The following is a 23,739-nucleotide window of genomic DNA, read 5'->3' as shown; positions in this document are numbered from 1 at the left end:
ATTCAGCACCCATTTATGATAATAACTCTCCAGAAAGTAGGCACAGAGGGAACCTATCACAACATAATGAAGGCCATATATGACAAACCCTCAGCCAACATCATTCTCAACGGTGAAAAACTGAAACCATTTCCTCTAAGATCAGGAACAAGCCAAGGTTGCCCACTCTCACCACTATCATTCAACATAATTTTGGAAGTTTTAGCCACGGCAGTCAGAGAAGAAAAAGAAATAAAAGGAATCCAAATTGGAAAAGAAGAAGTAAAAGTGTCACTGTTTGCAGATGACATGATACTATACATAGAGAATCCTAAAGATGCTACCAGAAAACTACTAGAGCTAATCAATGAATTTGGTAAAGTAGCAGGATACAAAATTAATGCACAGAAATGTCTTGTATTCCTATACAGTAACAATGAAAAATCTGAAAGAGAAATTAAGGAAACATTCCCTTTTACCATCACCAACAAAAAGAGTAAAATATCTAAGAATAAAACTACCTAAGGAGACAAAGGACCTGTATGCAGAAACCTGTAAGACACTGATGAAGGAAATTAAAGACAATACAAACAGATGGAGAGATATACCATGTTCTTGGATTGGAAGAATCAACACTGTGAAAACGACTATACTACCCAAAGCAATCTACAGATTCAATGCAATGCCTTTCAAACTATCGATGGCATGTTTCACAGAACTAGAACAAAAAAATTTTACAATTTGTATGGAAACACAAAAAACACCGATTAGCCAAAGCATTGTTGAGAAAAAAAAATGGAGCTGGAGGAATCAGGCTCCCGGACTTCAGACTATACTACAAAGGTACAGTAATCAAGACAGTACGGTACTGGCACAAAAACAGAAATATAGATCTATGGAACAGGATAGAAAGCCCAGAGATAAACCCATGCACATATGGTCACCTTATCTTTGATAAAGGAGGCAAGAACATACAATGGAGAAAAGACAGCCTCTTCAATAAGTGGTGCTGGGAAAACTGGACAGCTACATGTAAAAGAATGAAATTAGAACACTCCCTAACACCATACACAAAAATAAACTCAAAATGGATTAAAGACCTAAATGTAAGCTGAGACACTATAAAACTCTTAGAGGAAAACATAGGCAGAATACTCTATGACATAAATCACAGCAAGATCCTTTTTGACCCATCTCCTAGAGAAATGGAAATAAAAACAAAAATAAACAAATGGGACCTAATGAAACTTAAAAGCTTTTGTACAGGAAAGGAAACTATAAACAAGGTGAAAAGACAAACCTCAGAATGGGAGAAAATATTTGCAAACGAAGCAACTGACAAAGGATTAATCTCCAAAATTTACAAGCAGCTCATGCAGCTCAATATCAAAAAAACAAACAACCCAATCCAAAAATGGGCAGAAGACATAAATAGACATTTCTCCAAAGTTGACATACAGATTGCCCTCAAACACATGAAAGGGTGCTCAGCGTCACTAATCATTAGCGAAATGCAAATTAATACCATAATGAGGATATCACCTCACATTGGTCAGAATGGCCATCATCAAAAATTCTACAAACAATAAATGCTGGAGAGGGTGTGGAAAAAAGGGAACTGTCTTGCACTGTTGGTGGGAATGTAAATTGATACAGCCACTATGAACAACAGTATGGAGGTTCCTTAAAAAACTAAAAATAGAACTACCATACGACCCAGCAATCCCACTACTGGGCATATACCCTAGAAAACCATAATTTAAAAAGAAACAAGTACCACAATGTTCATTGCAGCACTATTTACAATAGCCAGGACATGGAAGCAACCTAAGTGTCCATCGACAGATGAATGGATAAAGAAGATGTGACACATATATACAATGGAATATTATGCAGCCATAAAAAGAAATGAAATTGAGTTATTTGTAGTGAGGTGGATGGACCTACAGGCTGTCATACAGAGTGAAGTAAGTCAGAAAGAGAAAAACAAATACCATATGCTAACATGTATGGAATTAAAAAAAAAATGGTTCTAAAGAACCTAGGGGCAGGACAGGAATAAAGACGCAGACATAGAGAATGGACTTGAGGACTCGGGGACAGGGAAGGGTAAGCTGGGACGAAGTGAGAGGGTGGCATTGACATATATACACTACCAAATGTAAAACAGATAGTGGGAAGCAGCTGCATAGCACAGGGAGATCAGCTGGGTGCTTTGGGACCACCTAGAGGGGTGGGATAGGGAGGGTGGGAGGGAGATGCAAGAGGGAGGGGATATGGGGATATATGTATGCATATAGCTGATTCATTTTGTTATAAAGCAGAAACTAACACAACATTGTAAAGCAATTATACTCCAATAAAGATGTTAAAAAAGAAACTTGTATGATTAAAACAAAAGGGGGTGTCAGATCTCTCCTCTTTCTAACAACAATGCAAGGACAGAGAAATTGGGACATTCACTAAATCTGACTTTGCTAAATGATCCCAACTTTACAAAAAAGACAGGGATTTTTTCAGTTAACAAAGAAAATCATATCAACAGACATGCAAACCTAAGATGAATCAATAATATTTGGATACTCTTTAACATCTGCAATTATGGTTTAATAATTTCTCATATATAAGTCCAGCTTTACATTTTTCTTTCTTTTATTTTTGGCTTTCACTTATTAATCTAGATGGTCATGGCAGTTGTTCCTTGGTAGTAATGAAGATAGTTGCATGGAAAGAACAGGAGGAAAGTGGTTTAAATAAAACTGCTTCAAAGAAGGACCGTCATCATATACATATTTTTCAGACTAAGAAATTTTAGAGTTAGAATAATGCAAACACTTTTGGTTTAGAAATCACTAGAGAATTAGCTGGGAGTTTTTGAAAGGCATCTGAGGAATTTTTCCACCTCGTGGATGATGAAGAAAACATCAAGAAAAGTTAATTAGTCAATGCTAAACCAATATGTGACTGGGACAATGACACACACTTACGTGAGACTTTCGAGAAGGGAAGTCCGAAAACAAAAACCCCATATTGTGAATATGACCAAGGGGGAAGAGGAAGCAAATAGACATGGTTCAAAGAAGCTCTCAGCAAATGGCATGCCACAGTGCTTCCTTCCAACTCTTATTTTGATGTTTAGTCTTCATGAGGTCTCTAGAATATAATTGACTTTTGCTCAGAGCACCTAATGTGACATGGTTCAAATGAAGACTCAATGCCAGTCTAAGAGGATGACAAGAAAACCTTGTTAAAAAGACTCATTTACTTGTTAACAGAGTTTTTCTATACACTTTTTTATGCTGCCCTCTAGTATTCATTTTTATTTATTTCCTCCTAAGGTTCCATATCTTTTATGACAGTCTTCTTATTCATGTTGCCCAGAAACAAAAGAGCCTGGGGTTTCCTGACACTGGTGCTTTTAAGATATGCTCTATTCCCCAGTTTTGAGCAAAAGTCAAAGGAAAAGATAATATATGAGTACAGGGAGACCCGAAGCTTGACAAAGGATCCCCCTCTTTCTAGAGAGAGAGAAGAGCTCTTCCTCATTAGGAATAAAAGCCCAGAAGCCACAAGCTGACATCAGTCACTGCAGCCCTTGGCTTCTTCAAGTCATCAGAGTATACAATAATAGCCCTATAGTGTCTGAAAGCATGAAAACCTCTCATACCCAATAATAACCTATTTTTCTGTTCATCTTTTTGTTCTAACACATTGCACAGCATGTGTTCATGTAACCAAATATACTGATTTGCTATGAACCTGCATATAGGATTATAAAATTCATTAACTGAAGATCTTGGGAAAAGTAGATAATAGCTAACACTAACTGTATTCCAGGTATTGTACTAAGAATTTTCCTTGCATTGTTTCATTTACACCTCACAGTAACGTACGTTGAAATGCTATTAACTTAACTGTTTTACAGAAAAGGAAACTGAGGCTTAGAAGGAAAAAGTCAAAGGTTTGGGTAAACAGGTATCAAAAGTTTTGCAGGCATTAAACCCGCATTCAAAGCAGAAGGTCTGATTCAAGTATGGAAGACAAGGAAACATTTAGATAGGTGGCTAAAATGCTTGTTTATCCTCACTGTCTTAAGTTTGGAGATTCAATTTCTTATGATGGGTTCTGAGTAGGTCTGATACTCGGCCAATATTTATGGGTAAATGTCCACATATTATACAGATTATTAAAATATTATTTAAACATCCCCTACAGGTTGGTAAAAGTGCCTGGGCCACACTGGCTTCTCATCCAGGATACTCTTGATATAACAGCTAATGAGTTAATATGCCCAGTTAACCAGGTTCCAGAAACCTACTCTGACTAATTGATGCTGAGCCAGTCTCTCAAAGTCTTGCCTCCTGGTTACTGCCAGTGGCTCCCACAGGGATCCCCACAGGCTGGCTGGCCCTTGTCCTTGTCCTTGTAGCTGTAGGAACTTCAGTCTCCATAGGAATTTGAGGGAGTCAGGGAGAGACAGAAGAATCTGGAAGTCTGGGCTGGCTGGTGGGCTGGGGTGGGTACTATTGTAGATGTAAATATTTAAGATATCATCTCTGATTGGGAGACCAGGAGAAAAATGCAAGTATTGATAAAATGAGGTATTCTCCATTTAATAGAATAGGGTTCTCAATCACATTTAAATGGGATCTACAGGAAAAAGAAAAACTGGTCTCCAAATGCAAACAGGAAATTTAAGGTACCACTGCTGGGTATATATCCAAAAAAACAAAAACAAAAACACTGATTGGAAAAATACATGCACCCCAATGTTCATAGTAGCATTATTTACAGTTTCCAGGAATGGGAGCAACCTAAGTGTCCACCAACGGATGAATGGATAAAGAAGATGTGATATATATATATATATATATATATACGGAATAGAATACTACTCAGACATAAAAAAGAATGAAATTTTGCCATTTGCAGCAGTATGAATGGACTTGGAGGGCATTATGCTAAGTGAAATACGTCAGACCGAGAAGACAAATACTGTATGATATCACTTATGTGCAGAATCTAAAAAATACAACAAGCTAGTGAATATAACAGAAAAGAAGCAGGCTCACAGATACAGAGAACAAACTAGCGGTTACCAGTGGGGAGAGGGGAGCGGGAGGGGTAAGATAGGGGTAAGGGATTAAGAAGTACAAACTATTAGATATAAAATAAGCTATAATAATATATTGTAAAACATGGGGAATATAGCCAATATTTTGTAATAACTATAAATGGAGTATAACCTTTAAAAATTGTGAATCACTATATTGTACACCTGTAACATATAATATATACACCAACTATACTTCAATTAAAAAAATTTAAGGTAAAACAGTATAAACAATTCTCAAAATATTAACAAGTGTATTGTTCTATGCTAAATACATCACAAAATTATCACAAGTGAAAATCGATTATGGTTCAGAAACTCTGCCACTTGTAGTGAAGAGATAAAAATCTCTAAAGGTTTGTAAATTTGTCATTTTTTGGATCAATATTAATCATTTACTTAAGCAAGAGCAGAGTCCTTGGTAGAGATTCTAAGGTTAATAAAAAGAGTAAAGTTCTGAAATCCAGTAAAGTTCCAATGATCATATCAGCTGGAATATTAGCTGGAACAGGTTTATACCTGTCCCATCGTTTTGGGGGAGTAGGTGGGCAGTGAGGTACTTATGCTGGGAGAAGGAGAAATGACAAGGGGGGTTGAGAGTAAGGTACTAGCACAAACCTCCCAAATTCTGGGTAGTTGATCTATAGAATAAGCTTGTAACAATTTATGCATTCTTCTACTCTGAAATTCAGTGGTGGCTTTCTGCCATGTTTGAGCTTGCTTTATAAGGCACTTGACAATGTGTTGAAAAGAGGTTTGCTGAGTTATTTGTGTCCTTGCCTTATTTTTTCCACACCACCAGCAAGCAAGTTCTTAAGGGTAGAGATAGCACTGGCAATGAAGTATCCATTTAGGATGGACCTGAATTTTTAGCATTGTTTCTAAGAAAACTGCATTTTGAGCTAAACCAGCTAAGTTATAAAAGCAAAGTCCTGAGAATCTATATTTAGGTGAATTGTTTATTACTTGAATATTTTACCATTTTCAACTGGGTACCTCCTTTAAATCAAACATTTCTTTGGGATTCTTGAATGAATTATCCATTGTTTTTTGTACTGTCAAATTTTTTGTAATTGTAAATACAATACATTCATAACCTAGTTACTACTAAAGATTAAATTGCATTGGACTTTTCTCTTCAAAGGCCCAAACAAAGAATTCCTGGACCCAGTCATAATGCTTGTGAACACAGTCCTCTAAAATATAAGGAATGTTAATAATGTAATTCACAGTAGAGCTCTGCAATCTTTAACGTAATAAAACGCAACAAAAAACTCATATGACTGGAAGAATATTGCTGTCTAGTGTTGAAATGGATCATTTAAAAAATTGGAACTAAGTGCTGAACAGGGAAATCCACAATGAAAATGGCAGCAGTAAAGAGAAAAAACAGCTTTCATAAAGAATGTCAACATTTCCTTTCATATGGATGCTTCTGCTAAAATATGTTAATCTGATCATTTTGATTTACTGGTTTTGCTTAATATTTACAAAAGGCCAATCATGTAGAATTTTACATCTTGTAGTAGACATTCCATGGATTTTTTAGTATAACCTCCACCACCCCCAAAAGAAAAAAAATGATTAATGCTGTGGCCAGGGATATGAATGCTATAAAAATGAGACAAGATGGTAACACACTCCTTTTGTAAAGTGCAACTAGAGCTTCAAAAGGTGGCCATGAATCTTACTTAACACATGGAAAATATATACATGCCTGAAGTATATGCAATCGATCTACCTCTGCTTCCGGATTTCTAGGTATTTCAGAATATTGTTTGAATTAAGGCATATTATCAGGCTGTGACTGTGTTTCACTTCCATAATAGCAGTTTTCCTGAACAACTCTTAGGCACTGATCTGAAAAATAGCCACGTGCAGTTCTCGGCTATTTGCTGGAAAAATGGTGAAGAGGCAAGTGACCTCCTAAGAATGCAAACGGGAGAAATTTTTCTCAGCTGTCAGCATCATTCATTCATTCTGGAAATAATTATTAAATATCTGAAATAGCTGGGCTTCTCCTGAGCAGCCAGTTTGTTTTTATCTCATTGACATTACAGATTCCTTCGCTGATGGCATTTCCCTTCTTGCATAGACTGCTAGAAAGCTCAGAGCCAAATCTGGCAAGGACATAGACCTCATGGCACATATTTTATATTAAAAAAAACCCTAATCTCAACCCTTGCTGGTTTCATTTCATTGTAAGTTAACAAACATGTAGTGAGCATGCAACATGAATCAGGTACTCTACTTGGGTTTTTTCTCTCCAATTTCTGTATTTATTAAAGACAAAACTTTTACATTTTATGTGCCTTTCTAAGCTATTGAATATAGAATTCTAGGTTCCTAATTTTTAAGGGTACAGATTGCAGCCATAAGACCACACTTCTCCAAACTAGAGAATTAGCTCGTCTCAATTCCTGGCAAGAAAGATGGTTTTCTATAAATTCCAATCACATCATATGGTTTGGTGCAAAACGAACTATCTATATGCATGAAGCTAATTGCTTAATAGCCCTACTAACATATGCTTTCTGAAAAAAATGTACACACACATACACATACAACAAATGTAATTGGTGGAATCCTTTGCTTAAAGGTCTCTGTAGTCTTAGTAGAAAGTTGTAAGCAAACCAAGAAACTTGCATACAGAATTATTCATTTATTCTACCCTTTGAGTCAAGTGAAAATCAGGAAGCACTATTCGTCTTGAAAAGCTATCTGGGTATTTTCTTTTAAAAGCAATTTCCTCAGGTGAACAAAAATGAAATGTGTTAAGTTTTTCTTGAGGGATAGTAATAGCAAGCATAACAGGATAAGAAGTATTTATCTGAAAAGTCGTCATGCAAGAAAGTTGCCAGCTCAATAATTTTTAAAAGTTGAATATAGGTAGTACACTACTCTAAGTATAACCAAGAAGTGATTATAAAAATATAAATGCCTTCTTATAAAATAATATTCCAAATACTTTTAAATACAGAAATTATTTAAAAAATAATGTATTGTCCTCTTGATAGAATGGTATCACAAAATTTAATGCTCTCATTTCAAAAGTCCTTGCCTAGGAAGCTCAATCAGAAATCAAGATTCAACATCTCAATTACAGAATAATCATCTCCCTCACAGTTTCATACAGAAAGCAATGTAACTGTATCATGGAGGTGAGAATTATCTCTTAATCATTTCTTTGTCCCAAATAAATACCTGGCACAGTGCTGAGGAATTAGCAAGAATTCAATAAATGGCATTGGTTGAAAAAATAAATCAATGAAATGGTCAAAGACTGTTAGCGATAGAAGGTGATATTAAGATTTTTTTTTTAAGAAAGTTGAAGCCACAGTTGATTTAACTGCCATTTATTTAACTTGGGACTCAGAGAAAAATAATAAAGACTAGACTCCAAATTTCTTGACTTCTAGACCAATTCTTTTTCATGTCATTATTTTTTTTAATGTAAATCAAGGATGACATTATCAAGCTTTTATCTGGAGAGTCCTTGTGTCATAAAAAAGGATGCAGTAATTCACTTACAACACAGTGGCTTAATATAATTCAGCAAAATAGCTGAATATAAATGACTCTGGGGGAAGAAGAGCCTCTCGGAGCAGAACAAGACAATGCTCAGTGGAAGGCAAAAGGAGAGTGGGTATATAATAGAAGAAAGAGAAAAAAAATGTCTCTCAAGATGAGGGCACCAGGACTGGGAGAAAGGTAAGGGTCCAGTATTGTGATGTCATTATAATGTATATTCCAGGGAGTTGTTTTAATGCAAAATGGTTCTCTAAGAATTAAAACTTGAGCTCTTTAAGGAAGAGGTGCACTTGAGTGGTTTCTCTTTTCCCACAGGAGAAGTCTTGGCCTATCCAAAAGAAATGTTAGATCCCCAGGAAGATTACCAAATTCTAGGGTTAGCATGTCACAATGTAAGGTGGTAAGATGTTTCTTTGGTCATCTCAGTTCTTGCCTTGTGTACTAAACCACATCTAAATAGATTAAATAAAAACAGGAAAAATTTTTAACTAGTTCAAGTTAGATACTAGATAATCAAATGATTGGCATTTCTTGATTAGATTGTATCCTAACAAATGACAACATAAAAAAGATTATCTGAAAGAGCTAATTCATTAATACTTTTTGGAAATAGGTGAGTTTTGTATTGATTAGTTATTTCTTTAGTTAAATACTTATTGCATGCCCCCTATGTGTCAGCCATTATGCTAGGTGTTGGAAATATAAACATAAGCATTGCTGTATGTTCCCTGCTTATAGATCTTATTCTAACTGTACATCATCGCAAAAGGAAAAGAAAATAAAAGCCTGCTGATTTTAGAGACTAAAACAACAACAAAACAGTATCTTCCTGAAGAAAGTCTGTATTTTATGCCAGAAAATAGATAACATTTGTTATGTACAATTGGCCCTCCATATTTGTGGGTGCAGCATCCATGGATTCAACCAACTGCAAATCAAAATTATCTCCCCCTAAAATTCCAGAAAGTTCCAAAAAGCAAAGCTTGAATTTGCCTGGACAGCAACTATTTACATAGAATTTGCATTTTATTTACAACTATTTACATAACATTTACATTCTATTAGGTATTAAGTAATCTAGAGGTGATTAATCCCCACCAGGGATTGATTCCAGGACCTTCTGCAGGAAACAAAAACCACGGATGCTCAAGTCCCTTATATAAAATGGTATAGTACAATGAGTACAGTGAACCCTCCATATTTGCGGGTTTCACATACACAGATTCAACCAACCACGGATGGAAATTTTGACCTGCAGTTTGTTGAATCTGCGATGCGGAGAGCTGACTCTATGTTCATTGAAAAAAAATTCACATATAAGTGGACCCATGCAATTCAAACCCATGTTGTTCAAGGATCAACTGTATACGGGCAGATGTACATAGGTTATAAGCGAATTCTATGACATTTTATATAAGGAACTTGAGCATCCTAGGATTTTGTCATCTGCAAAAGGTCCTGGAACCAATAACCCATGGATACCAAGGGATAACTGTACTTAGATAACATGAAGGCTAGGCTGCTTTAAATAACAAAGGCGAAAATTTTTATCTTTCTGATTATGTAATATATTATAATTGAAGGAAAAAGTTGGAAATAACAAAAAAGTATAAAGAAGAAAACTAAAATCACCTGCAGTCATAATAACATCTCCCCCCCTTTTTTCATATATATATATATATGTATTTTACCAGACTCGGCTCATATTGTATAAATATTTTCATATTTTCTCTATTTTATGAACATTTCTATGTAACTAAAATTCTTAAAAACTTATATATTGTGTCTGAATTCCATTGTATCACTCTTTTATTTCTCCCCAAATTCTGGCCAAATCTCTTACTATCCTTCACTGAATAACCTATCCTATCTACATTATTAGGAGCTTCTGTCATATTTGATTCACAGAAATGCTAGGGTTAATTTTATGCTTATCTGTTCCATTTTACTAATATAAGTGTAGATTCTGGCTGTAGTCATATCATGCCACTTAAAATATGGTGTTAGAAAATATTTTCATATTTAATATATGATATTAATATATTTAATATATACTTCACCTTTGCTATTCTGAATCCTAACCATTTTAGAATAATTTCTTCATGTTCCTAAAATAATCCCACTAGGACTTTGATTGATGTGCTAACGTTACACCTATACATTAATTGCTATCTTTACAATATTCCCATTCAGAAGCATAATTCTTTACATTTATTTGTCTTTTTATATTTGCTAGGAAAGTTTTGTAATTCTTTCCAGATAGGGGTCTTGTGCAATTTGTATTAAGGATATTACCAGATATTTTATAATTGTTATTGTTACCATGAATTTATTTTCCCTTTTCCTTACCCCAAAATCAAGATACTATTGATGGATAGGCATTTTTTAAGAATATTATTTATTTTGTATCTTGCCATCTTAATTAATTCTCTTTTTAGTTCAAGTAGTTTTCCAGTTGATTCACTTGGGTTTCTCCATGTTATAATGTGAGCAACATAAATCTATGTTTACTTAAGGTAGGAGTCTGAAAATGTATTAGAAAAGTCGTATTATGTCAGCCCATTCCCATTATCCCAATTTATCACATTCTTCTGAAACAGGATGAATAAGCCCTGGGCAATTTTAGGTATGTTTGATGTAAACTATATTGTATGTGATTATATATTTCATGAAAATTTGCTCTCCTTTTTTCTAATAAATCTTGTATCATTTCATTATATTACTGAATTGTCTAGAACTTCCAGAATAATTTTAAATTATAGTGCTATGCTAGGCATCTTGTTCCAGATTTTGATGAGGATTGTCTCTACTATGCACAATATAGTGGCTGTTTTCTAGGCACATTTGAAAGGCTTTTATCAAGCATAAACAATGAATAGTAACTGTATTAATATATTTACTTCCAGTGGTATTGGGAAGACCAAGGATGGTGGTCATACAGCAGAACTTTCATGTTACCTTAGGGAGTTTACCAAATGGAACACTTTCCCTTCTTTAATAATTCTTGGGTAAGCAATACTTCTTTGTGTCCTGAAGTAGTGACTGGATTTATTGGGACATTCAAACAAGCTTCCATCCTAGAATGTGCTCAACATAAATACATTTCCACTTAGGGGAAAAGGCTGTAACTCTCTAAGAAAATACTGTATTATTTTAGCTTCTTACAGTGACCTAACTTACCATTTTCTTTTGAGACAGAATAATCTAGCCCTAAGCAATCGCTGGTATATTTTAGCACTAAAACAGTTGCTGAATACCGTGTAGAGCTTAATGAATTTTATTAATATTTGCATTGTTTCATAAAGAAACATTCTTTAAGATCTGTGATACTATCCAATCTAATATAATTTTTACATGGTTTTCAGTAGCTGGTCATTCAGTGACAGGCCAGTTTTTGCTCACAGGCTGATCCAGTTTAGCACTCACAGACAAGCAGCACAAAAAAATAGTTTATTTCCTCTTGGCTTTAACAAAGTCAAGGTCCTGAGAGGGAGAGTGGTGCTAATATATCTGAGCACTTCAGTGAGAAAGATGGTGCACTTATGGTGCTCAAATAAAAAGACTGCTTCAGGGTAAAAAAGGAGTCTGGAAAAATCTGTTTGGGTACATAGCTTTGCTGGGTAATTCTTTCCCATGTCTGTGGGCAAATAAAATACAATTTTCCCCCACTTTCCATTATGGGAATAAAAAGGAAACATTAAGAGTCTAAAAAATATATATAAATACATATCTCTTTCTGTAGGTAAAGATTGTTAACAGTATCTCATGTATTTCAAATGTATAATTATTTGATTCAGATGCCTTCTTTTTTCTAAAATCCATTTGAGAAATTTGTGCTCTCTTCTGCCAAAGATTTCATTAGATTCACAGATAGAGCAATATAACATCGTTAAACAAGGAGTGGTAATCTTTTTCAATCCTACTGTGGAACAATGTATAAGAAAGGCAAATGATTTCTAAGCACTTCCAGGGTGCCACTATTCTCCATTTGACCCATGTTAAAGGTTCTCATTACAATTATACTTCAAATGAATACAAAATCTCAATTTAATCCCAACCTTAGGAAAATGAAACATATGCTCGGAGGTGAAAGGCCTAACGTTACCTAGGTTATTTGAATGCACTGCATGTTCTTAACATGGATCATAAGCGAGCTGTCTTTTAGTAAATCATTGCACATTCAAAACAATATCTAGCTACCAAATAAATGTCATAAACCTGATAACGCAGAAGAAATAAACAGAAACCTGTGTATTTTAACTATTGAATTCATGATGAAGTCTCACATGGTTCTTGTCGATATTTTTCAGAACTCCTAGTTTTCTTTTAAAACATAACCGATTACATTAATCTGTAGATCATTGACAATGAAATCTAGTGCATAGCTTTTTGATAATCTAACAGCACAATTTTTGTCAATGTCAGCCATCATTTTGTATCTTTTAAAATTCTACTTTTGCATTAATTGTCAGACTCCTGAGTAGTCTGTTGGTGGAAATTTTACATTATGTTTTTCAAAAAGGAGGCCTGATTTCAATTAACATTTCCCTGACAAGGTAAAACAATATTGTACATCTAAATTTTTATTTATTTTCCTTTTCATTGTTGGTAATCTCCTAAACTTGAAAACATTTTTCTTCTCTCTGATTTGACATTTGGCAAACATCAGTCGTTCCTGTACTTAAACGTACTGTAGTTGACAGGCTGCTTTTGTTCAAGAACTTCAGCTTATATATTGCCTTAGTATGCCAACATTTATTTCTTTATTCACTAGCGTGATCAGTTACTTAATAGTAACTGTCTTCAGAAATTAAGTGGGTTGCCTGGAAAATTTTTTTTTTCTGATAAATTTGATTAAATCAAAGTTTGAATGCTCAGGACTAAATTTAGAAATTTATTGTTGAGCACCTTTATTTTATTTCCTCTGTAAGAGCATTACATCTTTAAAGAAGATTAGTTGGATAAATATTCTGGTGCTCTTAAAACATTATTAAAAAAATTTGCTTCCACACAGGCCTTGCTTATTTAAAACATAATTGTAATATCATTTGTTTGTCTCTAAATAACTTGGGGTCATATGAAATTACAGGAACACAAATTAAATTCTGAGGTTTAGTCTTCATGTTTTACTTTTTGGGGGTGGGGGTGGGGGAGGATGGGTCATACCCAGAAGTCTGGATAAGAACTTTTATGAGAAAAATCTGTAGCAAAATACAGTGAAGAGAGTCATTCATTCACTATAAATGTAATTATACTTTCCATCAATGGAAAGATATAACAAAATTTCTCCAAATATATAAAATTTAAAATAAGAAGAGAAAAATAAAATCTTCCTAGAATAACAATAATCACATAACAATATGACTATATTTTGCAGTGTTGCCTGAGAGGAAGTTTTCCTGTTTGGAGATTCAAAGTAATAGCTGATTTGCCTGTCAGTTTTTAATTCTGTCTCTCAATGCCTAAAAGAGTATAAAGGGAGAAAGGAGAGAGGGAGAGAAACAAACACTGATAATGAAAAAAGTGAAAAAGATCAGCGAAGTTTCAAGGCTGCAAATATGATACAAAGTTCAGATTAAAAATTATTCCCAAATTTTACTGGAAAGCACTCATATATTTTATTCCATAAATAAAGGAAATAGAAGGCTTTAGTGACAACAAAATATTCATGCATTTTATTTTACTTAGACTTTGACTGTTTTTAAAAGGAACAGTAAATATATGTAGAATATTTAAAATTCCATATCACTTCAGTTAGTGCTAGCCTTTTTCTTGGTTTATTATTGGTCCTGAGATTTCTATCAGAATATTATCTATGTCATTTTCATCAATGCTTCTGAAATTGTCCTAGAGCGTTGGAAAAATCTGGGATCATCAGGGTGTATTTGGTCCATTTGTACTTGCCAGGGCAGTAAGAATGCAAGAAGTTTTGCCCTAAATCATACATAGCCAGTCTGTTTGAATGGGATGTCTCTGGATAGGTCTAAGTTGTTTTGTCCTCTTGACCCACTGTACACTATTAGATATTTTGACTAAATAAAGCTTGGTCAACTTACTCTTCCAATATAATTACATTGTCTATTTCTATAAGAACTTTTTAAAAAGATTGACCTTATCAAAATTTAGTATAAAGCTTCTATTTCGTTAGTGGGATCACACTATCATTTTGAAAGCATATAATTAAACTCTATTTCCAATCATCTTTATGGATGTAAACTATCCTACCTTGTTTATCACTATGCAATCAACAAACGTTGAATTTGACATGTGTAAGGCAGTGAGCTAGATACTGGGAATTTAGTGGTGTCAGTCAGTATTGGAGGTAACTTGATAAATTTATAACTTAAATGTAAATAATCTTTAGTTCTTTTAAAAAATTATTTATTTATTTATTTCATTTATTTTGGCACCTTTGTAATTTTTCTCACAGTAACAAATTGAAAAAACAAAACACTGTTGGACAATGTGTCCTAATTTTTAGTTTGGAAAGAAGGTCACTACTCAAGGAATTTATATTACTTCCTAAGTAAAATAGTAAGTAACCTGGAGGTAATATCAGAGAGCTCCCAGCAGTGTTTAAATACATAGTAGGTCTTCAATACTAGGGGTTGATAGTATTTTAAAAATAAAACAATGGCAACAGAAGTTTTAGAATGACTCAAACTATCATTTTTAACTTAGCAATTGCAAAAGTAAGGCATGACTATATGCATTCAGTATGTATTTAAAGAATACAAAAAATATAAAATACAAAAGTAAAAAGTGAAGACCTTTTTTTCACTGGTTTTCATTTATTTCTAGTAGTGCAAATGTGATTCTGGAATGGTGTCAAACATTTGAGAGGATGGTGTATTAACCATCCAGCAGTAACCCTTCCTGGAATAACTCAATTTCAAATTGAGGTAATAAAATATAAGTAGATCCTGAATTATATCATTATGTCCTTTTGTCTATGGTTATATTAGAACATAATTTTAAGAAATCTATTGAGGGTAAAAACTTATGCAAGAGGCAAATGTAAAGATTCTTTAAGGGTACCTTTTTCCTTTGGCCTCCCACATGACAGAGGTGATATTGGGAGAGAACCATTACTGAATCTGCACTTTGTTCACTTCTGCATCCTATCTTTACATACTGTCTGCTCCAAATATTGTTTTTAACTTTAAAATCCTCAAGACCAAACTGATAGCTTGGTCAGAAATCAGATAAGTAAACACAAAGGCTTAGAAAAAGAAATACCCATCATATAAAGTACAATATTAACTGAAAGGTAATTAATGCTACAATTCACACATTGATATCATTAAATGGATATGTGGTAACTGAATTAATTACTTACTTTGCCAGTTACTGTAGAAATTAAGGCATTAAAATTCAGAAGTCAGAGTCCTTGTGATATCATTATACAATAAATATTTGGAATATTTCCATCTATCAATAATGCCATCTGTGCTATCCAATACAAATAGACTACAACCCACATGGCTCCTTTCCCCATTGATTACTCTGATGAATGAGATACCAAAACCACTCATAAAACCATCATATTATATGACACTGTCATTAAAAAGATATGTAGAAAGGAAAAACACAAGATGATACTTAATTTGAAACTGTCAAGTCAATTTAGTAAAGTTTTAACAACCAACATTATGATCTTAAGAAGTATCAGTATGTTGAATAATATTATGTCAGTCTGTATACTCTCCTAGCACCTTCAAAGAAAACCAAAGAACCAAAAAATTTCTGGAAAGAATATAATAGCTTATTATGATATGTTCAAATTACTAATTATTCCAATAAGAATATACTCAAATATCCTTTCAGGCATGGGTAATTAAATTAAAAACACCTTTCTTTCACTTTATAGAAAATTATAAAATGATCACTTAACTTCTGATAGCAAGTCATTGTTAAAGCAAAACTAGATATATTCCTCATACCTTACAGTCCTGGCCATAAATTTCAACTTGGCAAAATGATCTTTCCCAAACTCATTTCCTTCTTAGCTAAAAATGTAATCTCTTTCAACGGCAAAATAATGACGTACAATGATTCTGTAGCAAATTATTCTAAGCAGCACCTAAATTGACATTAATAAGCAGGAAACTAAATACCACTAACTGGAACACTCAAATTTTCTGTTTGATATGGTAATTTGCATTACATTTAGTTGTAAGGTGGGTATGGTTGGCTTGCCTAGAAATTACTTTATTTTTCAAAATCTATAAAGATGACCACTATTTATTTTGCCCCTTAGCCACACTGAAAATATTCTACAAACTTTCCTTAGTGAAACTCTTTCCAAATTGGAATCCACATCTGTGGATATGTAAGAAGAAATACGTTATTAATAAATGTGTTCACTCTATATCAAAACTTAAGTTTAGCTTAAATAATATAGAAGTTTATATTGTCTTATTTTTAACTGGCATTGAATACCAAATGAAGCCACTGAGAGTGGAGAGGGGAGGGAATCTGTGCAATAGCTCAAATTCACATATGTCAGCCACAGCAAAAATTAAATAAAGCACAAAGAAAGCAACGTTCATAAGAATTCTACAGAGCCCATGAGTCATGGGGAGAGGAAAGGCTCTCAGATAGGCAAGCCTTAGACCCTACTGGATTTGGAGAAACTCCAAGTCATAACCAAAGTAAGAGGCAGCTCGTGGGGACGGCTAGCAAAACTCCACCTTGTTAGTAGAGGCAGCAATAAGCAGGCTCATTCAGGGAAAATGAGGCATCGCCAAACCAAGCTTTGCCAAATCAGCAACAGGCAACATGACCTCTGTGTTCCTGCTGGAGCTAAAGAAACACTCCCACCTCTACAAATATGAAGGCATACAATTTTAAGACAAATTTCCAGTTTGAGACACTGATTATTATCTGTTACTGTACCAATGCTACATGATGTTAATTGGATCCTTACATTATACTTTAATATCTGGCAGTGTAAGGTGTTCTAATTCTTGCTCTTCCTCTGTACTCCTCATTCTCTTTCAGTTTCTTCTTTTGGTAAAAATTTCCAGTCTATTTTTGCCTGCTTTATTTCTCTATATCTATTTCAGAATCATTATGTTAAATACATTCCCTATGAGACTTGATTTTAATGAAATTAAATTTATTTTTAAAATAAAAATATAAAAAAACATGTATCTTCAAATCATTTCCATTCATAAATATGATATACCTTTCCAATTTTTTTAAAGCTTCATCTTGCCATAAAGATTTATGGTTTTCTTTATTGAGGTCCTGAAATTTCTTATAGGTTTTGATGCTACTGTACATTGTGTCTTTTTCTCCCATTATCTTTTTAAAGTGGTAATTGCTGATATTTAGAAAGTAAAAGATTTTTAGAATTTTCTTCATACCTAGCAATCTTACTAAACTCTAAACTTACTAAAACTCTTACTAGTTTTACTGGTTCTCATGTCTCATGCATTTACTAGGTAGATAATGTCACCTGCAAATAATGATTGCATTGCCAATATAACTTTTAACATTAAGAAAGAACAGATTCTTGTAAGTTCTTCCTAGAATAAATTCCAGTCATCAGCTTAATCAATTTTTCATTTAAACAGCCCATTACTTTCTGATGACACAATTGTATGAATAATGCTTTGATCTAAATTCAATATATTTCAGAAATGGCTTTTGATGTCTGTGGGATAACTAGGAGTTACAACCCCAAACCAGGGAACAGATCTCATGCTGAAAAATAGAATTTCTGTTAAATATTTTAGAAGCATAGATAGATAAGGCCCTTTTAAAATGTCCTTGGAGACACAAGATAAAACTTACCCTAAGTGAGCAAAATATCAGAAAAATAATTGCCCATCCCCAGAAAGTACAGTGTGACATATGGGCAGAAATGTTTCTACACAGAGCATTTTTCAGCATTTTCTAAGAGCTCTAAGCTGCTCTTATAGAACTCTTAACTTACTGCTTTGGAGAATTAGGATAAAGTTAGTGATGACTATAACTTTCTATTAAGCAATTTTCTTTCTCAGTTGTGCACTGCCACTTACGAGGCAGAACATAACAGCTCAATCAAACCTTATTATGCCGGATTTAGTTCAAACCCTTATGAAATACACTGAGAAAGGCTTGATATTGCCTGGAGGAAACCTCTTCATAAATTGCTCTTCTGTAGACTAGAAATAAAATAGGTACTCTAGCTACCTCTTTATGTGTCCTTAAGTTCTTCTGCCAGGTATCCAGAGCAGTTGCAATGAACTTGCTGCTCGTTACGTTAACAGTGAGCCATGAGAATGTGGGGAAGTCCAGTGCCTCTATGCAGAGCTTCCAGAATTTTCAGGGTGTGGCTCAAGGACATGGGAGCTTCTGTTTGTATTCTGCCACTCACAAGTTTCACTGAGCTAGGTACTAGTGCAGTGTGCCCAGCAGGGTACATGACTTCTCTAACCTAAAACAGGAAAAGGAAATTGAGGTGTGAGACAAGAAAACACACTTCTATCCTCATTCAAGCTGTTTCTGAGTTCTAACTTAACTGGGAAGAAGGAGATAATAATAACACCTACTTTGGTGTGCTATTCTGAGGATTAGGAGTAATATATGTAAAACATCTTTATAGAGTTTAGTCTCACAGAGGCAAGTCAATATATGGTAGCCATCATCAATATTTCTGAATTAAGACTGAAGCAAATAAAGGTGCAGCTCTGAATAATTAACCATTGTATTTGTTTTACAGGGTGAAATTAATACAAGTATATGTGATTAATGCTTTTATAATATTACATGTCTTCATTCACTGGATGCAGATATCACTAGGACATTGTTCATTCTTGAAAAGTATTTGAAATAAGATAAGAAGACCTTGTTGTAAGGCTGTGTGTCCCTCGAGGGTGGCACTATGGTTCAGTGGGATGAAGGGCTGTGGTGTTTGGGTCCTGAAAGAGGGTGTTCAATATGTGTGTATAAAGTTATCTGCACCTTACCATTTCAGAGACTAAAGACATAGGATTTTTGCCTCCTAACAGTTGATAGATCACATTTTCCTACAAATCATCCTCTATAATTGGACATGAATTATATAAGACCATTTTACAAAGCATCTGCTTTCTTTTCTGTCGAGACATCTACTAGATCTTGCTCCAAAAGAGCAAGGAGGATAATAAAGGCTCTTAACGCTCTGATTTTCATAAAAATTCTGTGAATTTTTTTCACTACTGTAAAAAGTAAACATAGGAACTGTTAAGTATATATAGATGCCAAATACAGAGTGGTGGTGAGTAAAAACTTTTTTTCTTCTCCATTCTTGAGGTGTATAAATAATTTAATAGAGACTTTGCTGAACTTTTATCATAACAAAAAATTCCTCAATATTAAAGCTCAGTGAAAAGAAATCTCAGTGCCTGGAAGACAAGGCAATCAAACCATGTGACAGTCCCATATGCAACTCCAAATCTGTCCTCATAACTGTCTGTTGAGCTCACAAAAGAGTCACACATGTAGCTATTGGAAGAATATCTTACACAATTTGGCACACAAGTTCTAAGATTAGCAGCTGAAGAGGGGGAGGAGGAAAAGATGAACATAATAGATTAACTGACACCCATCCACCAGCTTTCTAAATTGTTTGGAATGTTAAAAATATTGTTTTGATCAATCTATATATACACCCTCAAATTTGAAAGAGAAATGCAAAGCATGTTGTGGTTGAAAGAACAAATGGGTTTAAAAAAAAAAAAAAACACTATGAAATATATGTCACTGAACAAGGGAGTCCAGCCAGCTCCCAAGTGGCATGTTAACATGATGAAAAGCAAATCCAGGATGCTGTGAATCAAAGAGGCATGGGTCTATTTTTAAAGGGGCCTGTGTCTCCCCATTCCGTTTGCCAAGTCTGGTTTCTCTGGAGAGGTCCAGCCTCCAAAACAGGTAAGCTTCTAAATGTTCCAAGAGTTACCGACCCAACATTTGACTGCTTCCTGCCTTAAAAGGTCTTCGGCACTACATACATCATCCATGTTAATCACTAGAAAAACAGAAGAGCTGTTCAACTAGTTCACTTCCCCTATTCGTGAACAGATTGTTTGAGACATAATATGAATACTAATTAATGATAAAATATCTGTGAGTGTTTTGAAATATGGACGAAGATAGCACTTTTAGAAAGGCGTCCAGAGAGAGCTTTTGTAACAAGCCCCACTGGTCATATGAAGGGTCAGGGTACAACTTGGAGATATGAGAGCAAAATTGGCAGAGATTTTGGCTCCAATTCAGTGGGAAACTGTGGATGATTTTTTTTTTTTTTTGAATGGGGGGTGTAGGTTGACTTTAACCTTTTCCCTCTGTTAAATTGGAAGAGTTTAAAATGAAAATTCTCTTCACAAATGGAGAGAAAAACAGCCAGAATTCTGTTAGAGGTCAACTTGAGTAGATGGAGGAGTGAGACGTCTAAATGTTTAATCAGGATTATCGGCCTGTGCTCTGCAGCAAAAGAAATACAGGCAGGTAGGGTCTGTCCTGGTGCTGAGTGCCCTAGGCTGACTCATCCTCTCTGATGAAAGGGCTGAGGAAAGTTATTTAAAAGAATATGATCCTCTTCAATTCAATTCCTGTTTTACAAACAGTTTGCTTAGTCTCAGAGAAGTGTACTCATATACATATGGGAAATATGATTTTATGTTAAAGGGCAAAGTGTTTTATTATATTCAATTACAAAAACCAAATAATATCCTTTGCACTAAAAGCCTAAGTTACTGCTAAAATATGTTATCTCCCCTCCTTTCCTTCTAAAATTGATTATTGTATTTTCTCCCTAAAACCTTTTTAAACTTGCCCCATCTGGTCTCAGAAACTTTATCCTCTAATGCTAGTCTTTGTATTCTCCTTTAATCTTGATATCAAACATGAATGCTTAAATAGTGCTTTATAATCTTTGGGCTTCAGTAACTGCAATTTGTTCTAATGCCAAAGAAAGGAGAAGAGGATTATCTAAAATTAAACATAACAAAGTAATTTATTTGACTGTAGACTTGTTTTTACTTGAATTTTAACAGTGGATTATAAAATATTAGAAAAATTCATTTGTCTCACTCAAAGAAATGAAAATGTTTCATGAAAATCTGATTTGGGAAAATTAAAGTTGGCCACAGTTTGTATTTCATGTCCAGCTAGTCCTTATCTGTCTGAGGATCAGACAGACTTGGGATTCCTATACTCTACTGGAATTAGATGATTCTTTCCAAGACTGATTCAAGGTTTGCCATGTCCCAAACCTTCTTGGAGACCCGAGAAATGATTAATTATTTGCGTTTCAAAGGTTTTCTTTGCATTCAACTAAATGTTAGGAAAAAGATACCAACAAATTTGAAATTATCAAAAGAGATGCTGTTAATAGTTGTTGCCTAAAGTGACAGTAAAGTAAGTCCATAAAATAAAAAAGGAGGAAGCATAATAAAGACAATTCACTGTAGATATGAATTTTGTGATACCACACAGTTATGCTTATTGACATCTATTCATATTTCTCTTTCTAGGTATTCACCTTTCCCCCACCTCCCAGTAAACTTGCTGTTAGTGTTTGAAGGCTACAGCAAGGCTTTTCCTAAATACTTAGAAAAAAAGAGATAGAATGCCTTCTGAGGTAACTGGACAAATATACACAGTGTCCTGGGGCAGGTCTTTTCTTGCTGATTGGTTTTCAGGGTTAGCCTGACCCCTTGATTTGGGACTTAATATTTATAGTGGTTCCCACTTCCCTAAAGCCATCTTACCTGGAACTTCTCACCTGGACCGCCCTTTACACCACACAGAGACCAACTGAAAGCACCTACCCCTACATCCAGGCCCTGTGCCTATGATCCAAACCCAGGCAGAGAGTTAGAATTCTGTTTACCAAGATGGTAAGACAGACAATAAACTTAAAGAAGACAGGGGCCATGTCATCTAGGTCTTCTGTGTGTTCCAAGTATCCTCATGTTGATGTTATGTTGTCCAGTAAATACTAGAGGTGGTGATGTCCTCAGAAGTGACAGCTAGTGTACCGATTTACATATAGCTACTTCAGATTTACCAAGAGCATTCAAAGTGCTGTTAGAACTTTTGAGTTGGCTGGATTTCTACTTTCTACATATCAGAGGGTAAAACAGAAGTCAAAATTGTTTTATAAATAAAGTTGACATATAGAATCATTAGGAGCACAGTGTGTGTAGGATTTTCACCCTTTTTAAGTTCTTCTGTTGCTCAGGCCCCAAACCTTGGAATCGTCCTTGAATCCTTTCTTTCTTTTTGTGTTTTTACCCCTCACTTTCTATCTGCCAAGAAATCCTGTCAGTTGTACCTTCAAAATATATCCAGAATCCAGCCACTTCTCACTAAGTTCAATGTTACTTTCTTGATCCAAGTCACTATCATTTTTCATGTGGATTAATGAAATAACTTCTTAACTGGTCCACAGGCTTCTACTCTTGGTAGGACCTATGCTCAAGCCAGTGCCTAAGTGACACTCTTAACATGTAAATCACATCAGGTCAGTCTTCTGCTCGAAACCCTCTTCGTTCCCCACAGTACTCAGAGTGAAACCCAAATCTCCCCCCTACCCCGCCTCCCTGCTTGTAAGGCCCAGCAAAATCTGACCCTCTCCTCTTACCTCTGTGGCATTGCCTATCATTCGCTTGTAACTTCACTTTGCTTTAGCCACATTAGTCTCCTTGCTATTTCTCAAACAAGCCTCAAACCTTGAGCACTTCTGCTTTATCACATTTCCACTGGCTGTTTCTTCTGCCTGAATTGCCATATTCCACTAACATGCTTGGCTAAATCCTTCACTTCCTTCAGGTCTCTGCTCAAAAGACACTTCTCAATGAACCCATCCGTGACGACCTTATTTAATTGTAACTTCCTTCTCCCCCTACATCATTATCTCCATTCTCAACCTCCCTTATCCTGTTTATTTTTTGTCTCCTCTCTATTAGCATGCAAGTTCCATGAGAGCAGCAGCATAGAACCCAGCACATAGTGAGTGTTCAATAAATACTTGCTGAAAGAATCCATTTCAGAAGCAACACAATGAATGATAAGGAAGGGGTTTAGCCAAGAACATATACTGAAAGTCATGGGAAACACTGTAAAAACCGAAAAAAAGAATA

General features: G+C 34.8%; 1 protein-coding gene across 5 annotated transcripts in view; it reads right to left on the bottom strand.

The window, feature by feature from the left end:
- The window catches only part of DPH6 (diphthamine biosynthesis 6), a 443,901-nt gene that overhangs the window by 122,573 nt on the left and 297,589 nt on the right, over window positions 1-23,739 (bottom strand). Inside the window, exon 12 of one of the 5 annotated variants that reach the window (XM_049705488.1) lies at window positions 17,794-19,049. The exons of 3 other annotated variants lie outside the window; for them this stretch is intronic. The gene's annotated coding sequence lies outside the window, so the exon portion shown is untranslated. Of the gene's footprint in view, window positions 1-17,793; window positions 19,050-23,739 lie in introns of those variants that run through there. One more of the 5 variants, XR_007475330.1, reaches the window with a different exon arrangement.

Source organism: Orcinus orca, chromosome 2, assembly GCF_937001465.1.
Source record: "Orcinus orca chromosome 2, mOrcOrc1.1, whole genome shotgun sequence".
NCBI lineage: Eukaryota > Metazoa > Chordata > Mammalia > Artiodactyla > Delphinidae > Orcinus > Orcinus orca.
Note: the sequence above shows the minus strand (reverse complement) of the source record. Positions and strands in the feature narration are given on the sequence as shown.